The sequence below is a fragment of the Arachis duranensis genome, chromosome 2 (assembly GCF_000817695.3).
Source record: "Arachis duranensis cultivar V14167 chromosome 2, aradu.V14167.gnm2.J7QH, whole genome shotgun sequence".
Taxonomy (NCBI): domain Eukaryota; kingdom Viridiplantae; phylum Streptophyta; class Magnoliopsida; order Fabales; family Fabaceae; genus Arachis; species Arachis duranensis.
Window position 1 is genome coordinate 2,301,904 of NC_029773.3, and position 6,606 is coordinate 2,308,509.

Consider the following 6,606-nt stretch of genomic DNA (forward strand, 5'->3'; position numbering starts at 1 on the left):
TAGATTTGCATATAATACTTTTTTATTACATAAGACCTTTTAGTTTATTCTAAGAGAGTTGATTTGATTTAGATTTAGATTTGGATTTAGATTTATTTAGTATGTACCTTAATCACTCACTAAACAATGAATAAATTGTCTATATGTAGATCTAGTCTAAGTGATATGATGAATGATAAACATGTTGAAATTTTGAGTCACAATATATGATATATCTACTTTGTCTTCAACTTTATGAATGAAATTAAAAAATATATCTAAATTTGTGCTGCGGCCATGAAGTGGGACGGCAATGGTGGAGGGTGGCGTGCCCTTGAAGGGGAAGAGAAGAACACTAATCAAAACCAATTGAGACATAAAGTTATGAGACCTCACAACTCCAATAAAGAGCTAAGGAAGGATAGGTCCCATTAATCATTATAACTATAAGTCTATAATTCTTTATAATATTCCAACACTATACTCCAAAGTTGCTGCCACACCAAACCCAATATACTTTAACCCATAATTCTCAACACATGGTTGCAAATGTTATTTTTCATCCTAAAATAATAGTCAAATTATATAGTTACCCTCATAAATTAATTAGTTAATTATGTGAGTGTATGACATCATCTTAGGAGAATGATAGGAGTCTAACGTTTTTAGTAAGAAATAAAAAAGTAGAGAATTAATTAGTATTGATTCATTTGTTAAAAAAAAAATATTGATCACATAATATTTTTCTTATTTTTTATATAAGTATACAATATTAATGGAATTGTAAGGGTAAATGTTGAGGCAGAAATTGCACTAAATTTAGGATAAATATAAAGTAAATATGGGGCAAATATGTAAAAACTCATGCATGCATGACATGACAAGTATAGATGGCAACTTAATTATCATTTTTTTATTGATTATATACCTTAGAATATTAGTCTTAATAATATTTAGGGTTAAAGTATTATTTTTGTCTCTAAAATTTGATAAAAATTTAAAAATATTTTTAAATTTTATTTTGTTTTAATTTTATCTCAAAAATTTTTTATTTACATCAAATATATTTCTGATGACTAATTTTTCAAAAATTTTAAGACCAATTCAACAATAATTTCATAAGAATAATCTTCAACACAAACAAATCAAGTATAATTTTCATGTATTATTATTAGATTAGTCTTAAATNAAGCATATATAAAGTTCATTGGATTCAAAAGCCAATTTAAACTTAATTAAAATAATAAACTACATATTCTGAAAACAACACTTTATCATAATGAGAATTTATTTTATTTATTAATCTGCATCTCTTAGTAACAAAAATAGAACACAATCTAAGTGATCATATAATATTAAAATTCTAGAATCATGTTACGTGTAATAATAATATTAAACAAAGTCTTAATTAACACTATATAAATAAAAATTTATCGCAAATTTATGATTTCAAGACAACAACTAGAAAAGAATAAAAGAGAGAGATCTATGGCTAGAAACTGTGCATCACATGCAATTCCAATTTTAATGATAGGAGTGATTATTTGTTTTGCCATTATTGAGTTTCATTACATAATTCCTCAACGATATTATACTATTTCTTCTAATTATTATATTGCATCTGAATTAGAATTAGAAAAATGTATCCAGCGATGCCGAGAAACTATTCCAGAACACACAATAACTAGGAGGTATTGCATTAGTAGATGCTATGATCGTTATGGAGTAAATTAAAAGTGGTAGGTGCTAATAATTTATTTTAAATATTTTTTAGTTTATACTATTTATTACATATATGAATATTTGTTGTGTTCTAAGACTTACCTTTTCAAGATTTTTTTTTTTTTTTGAGTTACCAGATAAAGCTTATGATGAAAATCCTCCGATGCATAGATGAAGAGAACATTTTAAGAAGTGATTCATGTGTTTGAGTTTAATGGTTTTAATGCTTTTTTTATTTAATATTATTACTTTGTTTTTTCCTTGTCGTGTACTTTAGTTATATTTGAGTTTCAACAACTTAATTATTGTAATTTTTATAAAATAGCAATAATAGCTATAGCAACATAATGTAATAAAATGTTCTGAAATACAATATATATAATATATACTTGTTGTAGTTGCTTATTATATGTTCATCCTAATTGAAATTTAATTAAATATATAATGCAATAAATAGAGGGCCGGGGAGGAAAAAAGAGAGAACATTTTTACAATAATTATTTTTTTTCTCTCTGAAAAATAATTTTAAATAATACCTTAAAATGAAAGCATAGAATTATTGCCACTTGATACTGAGAAAATGATTGATTGTGAACAATAATATAATACATACAGTATATCTAAATGTATATTTGGATCTTGGTAATTAACCTCTAGATTCTAGAAGAAGGTATATATATATAGTATTCTAAAAATAAAGGAAAAGTATAGGTTATAAACATATTATCTGCCAACTTCTGCCAATTCTTATTTATATTTGTGTTTCATGGAAGTGTGTTCGTAGATGTGTCTAATAATTAATATATTTTAAATACATATATAAAGAGACACATCCAGAAAATATATCTATAAAGACACTTCTATTAAACACAGTTATAAAAAAGACATTTTTATTAGACACATCTATGAACACACTTTCATAAAACACAATTATAAATAAGAGTTGGCAGAAGTTGGCAGATATGCTGTTGGTAACGTAGCAGAACCGAAAAATAAAATCTAACTTAAATTACACTTGACATTCCTAAGATTTACCTTTCCCATATATTACACTAGCTAACAGTATAATTAAATAATATACTTAAAGAAACTTTTGTGTTAATGTAATTAACAAATTTTTATACCTTTCTTGTCACCTCCTGCATATCTTTAAAGAAAATTGCTTAATTAACAAAAATGTTTTTAGTAACAAAACTAGAAGTAATGATTGTAATGACCTATGAAGCACACTTTTTTGATTTGTTGTATCCACCTGTCAAATATATTTTAGATACAATCATACAATATTCATTAACATTCGTTTAATACGCATATTTTGTTGTGGTCAATCGTATCTTAATAAAAGATTATTTTTTAAACACACTTAAAAACACTTAAATACTATCACATGTCAGTGTATTTATCTTTATTCTTAGTACAATCTTGCTACGTTACCAATAGCATTTTTGTCGACTTCTGCCAACTCTTATTTATAACTTTAATGAGAGTGTCCTTGTGGATGTGTCTAATAAAAATATCTTTTTATGACTGTATTTAATAGAAGTGTCTTTATAAATATATTTTATAGATGTATCTCTTTATATTTGTATTTAAAATATAATGATTAATTATTGTTGACAATAAATTAGCAATATGTTAGTATTAATTTATATTTTAATATTAATAAAATATTAAAATATTATTATAATTTATCTAAAAATACTTTATATCTTTTATATATACTTGTCTTCATATTTTATAAAAATTTTAAATTTAAGTATCTACGTATTTTATATCATATCGTGTTCACCATGTCCATGTGCCCATGTAAAATAGGTAATTATCCTCTGGCTCTGACTTAATACTTAATACTTTATGCATAGAGAATTGACGGGGTTGAAAATATTTTTTCACAACTTATTTTGAGGTCATTTCAATTTAATGGTACATAAACACAAAATTGGCTACTAATTAGTCATCATATAGAAAAATATATATTTGATATTCATGAAAAAAATTATTATAAATTTTTTTTTTCTGTTATGATATATTATATTTGATTATTTTTATAATGAATTATTTTGTTATAAAATTATATAAAACAACGTATATAAATAAATACATAATAACTAATTTAATAGTTAATGAAAATTTGTTTTATTTATTGATCTACATCTATTAGTAACATGAATGGGACACAATCTAAGTAAATATATAATATATATCTTAATTCTAGAATCATGTTATTACATGTAATAATAATATTAAACAAAGTCTTAATTAACACTATATAAATAAAAATTTATCACAAACTTATGACTTCAATACAACAAATAAGAAAGAACAAAAGAGATCTATGGCTAGAAACTGTGCATCACATGCAATAATTCCAATTTTAATGATAGGAGTGATTATTTGTTTTGCCATTATTGAGTTTCATCACATAATTCCTCAACCATATTATACAACTTCTTCTAATTATTATATTGCATCTGAATTAGAAAAGTGTATCGATCGATGTCGAAAAAATTTTCCAGAACACACCATAAGGACGTTTTGCATTACTAGATGCTATGATCATTATAGAGTAAATTAATATTGGTAAGTGCTAATAATTTATTTTAAATATTTTTTAGTTTACCCTATCACATATAAATATTTAGATTTAATTATTCTGTCAATTTTTATCATTCTACTGAATTTTTAATTAAATTTTTATATATTTTTTAAAATTTTTATATCATATCAAATTTTGTAATTAAATCTCTATGGTAACAAAAATATTTTAAATTAACGAAATATTCTGTTAAACAAAACGAATATATCTAACACTTGACTAAATATTTTATATAATTTAACTGAATATTCTATTAATTTCAACACTTTTACCATAGTACGAATTTAATTACAAATTTAATATTGTATAATTATATATCTAACTAAAATATATATATAATGACTTAATTAAAAAAATTATAAAATCGTTAGAATAATTAAACCGAATATTTGTTGTGTTCTACACTTACCTTTTTAAAATTTTTTTAATTATTATTTTTGGGTTATCAGATGAAGCTTATGAGAATCCTCCGATGCATAGATGAAGAACCTTTTAAGAAGTGATTCACATGCTTGATTTTAATTGTTTTAATGCTTTTTTAATTTAATATTCTGAATTTTTGTTTATCTTGTCCTGTACTTTAGTTATATTTGAGTTTCAACAACTTAATTATTGTAATATTTTTATAAAATAGTAAAAATAGCTATTGCAACAAAATGTAATAAAATGTTCTGAAATACAATAATATATATAATATATATAATTGTTGTAGTTGTTTATTATATGTTCATCCTAATCGAAAATTAATTAAATAATATAATAAATAGAGGGGAGAAAGAAAGAGAGAACATTTTTACAATAATAGTAGTGTGCGTTACAAACTTCAACAATTCATAAAAGTTAACAGAATAGATAGTTATAAATCAAAGTGATAGACAAGATTGAAAGTTGCGATAATAATACTTGGTGATAATTAATTACGGTCGGGTGAAGAGAAGGTGAAATGAGAAGAAAAAAATGAGAAAGGAGAACAAGGTAATATAATAATGGCGATGAAACCATAACAAGTATGTGTATAAAGAATAATAATAAGAAAAAAAAGTGTTTGATATAGTAAAGGGATATAATAAAAATATGAATTAATAATTTTGAAAAAATAACAAAATTAAATTAAAATTAAAAAAATTAAATATAAAATTAAATTATTTATAAATTATTTTTAATATAAATATTTATTATTTAAATTATTTTTTAAATTAATTAAATTATTTATTCAAACTGAATCTTAATATTTTAAAAATAAAATCTACCCTAAATTACACTTGACATTCCCAAGATTTACCTTTCCTATATATTACACTAGCAAACAGTATAATCTAAATAATATATATACTTAAAGAAATTTTGTGTTAATGTAATTAACAAATTTTTATACATTTCTTGTCACCTCCTGCATATCTTTAAAAAATAATTGTTTAATTCAATTGAAATAACAAAAATGCTTTTCGTAACAAAACTAGAAGAAAATAAGATTGTAATTATCCTCTGACTGTTAATACTCTATGCGTAGAGAGTTATTGACGGAGTTGAAAATAATTTTTCACAACTTATTTTAAGGTTATTTCAATTTAATGATACATAAACACAAAATTAGCTACTAATTAGTGATTATATAGAAATATATATTTGGTATTCATGAAAAAGCTTGATTGTATTATTATAAAAAAATAATTATTCTATTATGATAAATTTAATTTTATTTGTTAATTATTTTGTTAAAAATATGTAAAATGACATGTATATAAATAAATACTTAATAATTAATTTTTAGTATTTATGGATTATTTTTAATATTATATATTTTTCTTATAGAAAATATTATATATAGTTTTAAATTTGATTTTACTGATTTATTATTTTGTTAAAAAAATGTAAAATAACATATGTCGACTAATTTAGTGAATGGTTTTTGGAGTTTATGGAATACTTTTAATTTCTAGATGCATTTTTTTTACAGTATCTTATAATTCGATAAATTAAAAATTAATCTATTGTATATCTAAATTTTATTTAAAGATAATTTATTATTGATTAATAAATTATTGTATGCATAAAACAAAATTTGAACTTCCATTATTTATTTAAGCGGACCAGATAGCAGGACATAGATGCTATCCCAAGGTGTTTTTCTATGAAACTTTTTTAGTTGATAGTGTTGGACATGTGAATATGAAAATCTAGGAAGAGTTGGACTTGGAAGTTAACCAAAACCACCTTATGTTATGGCTTTATGCTTTCATGTGCACATTATTATGTCTGACCAACTCAAGGACAAAGATAAAAAGTAAAGTGGGCTAATATAATTCGCA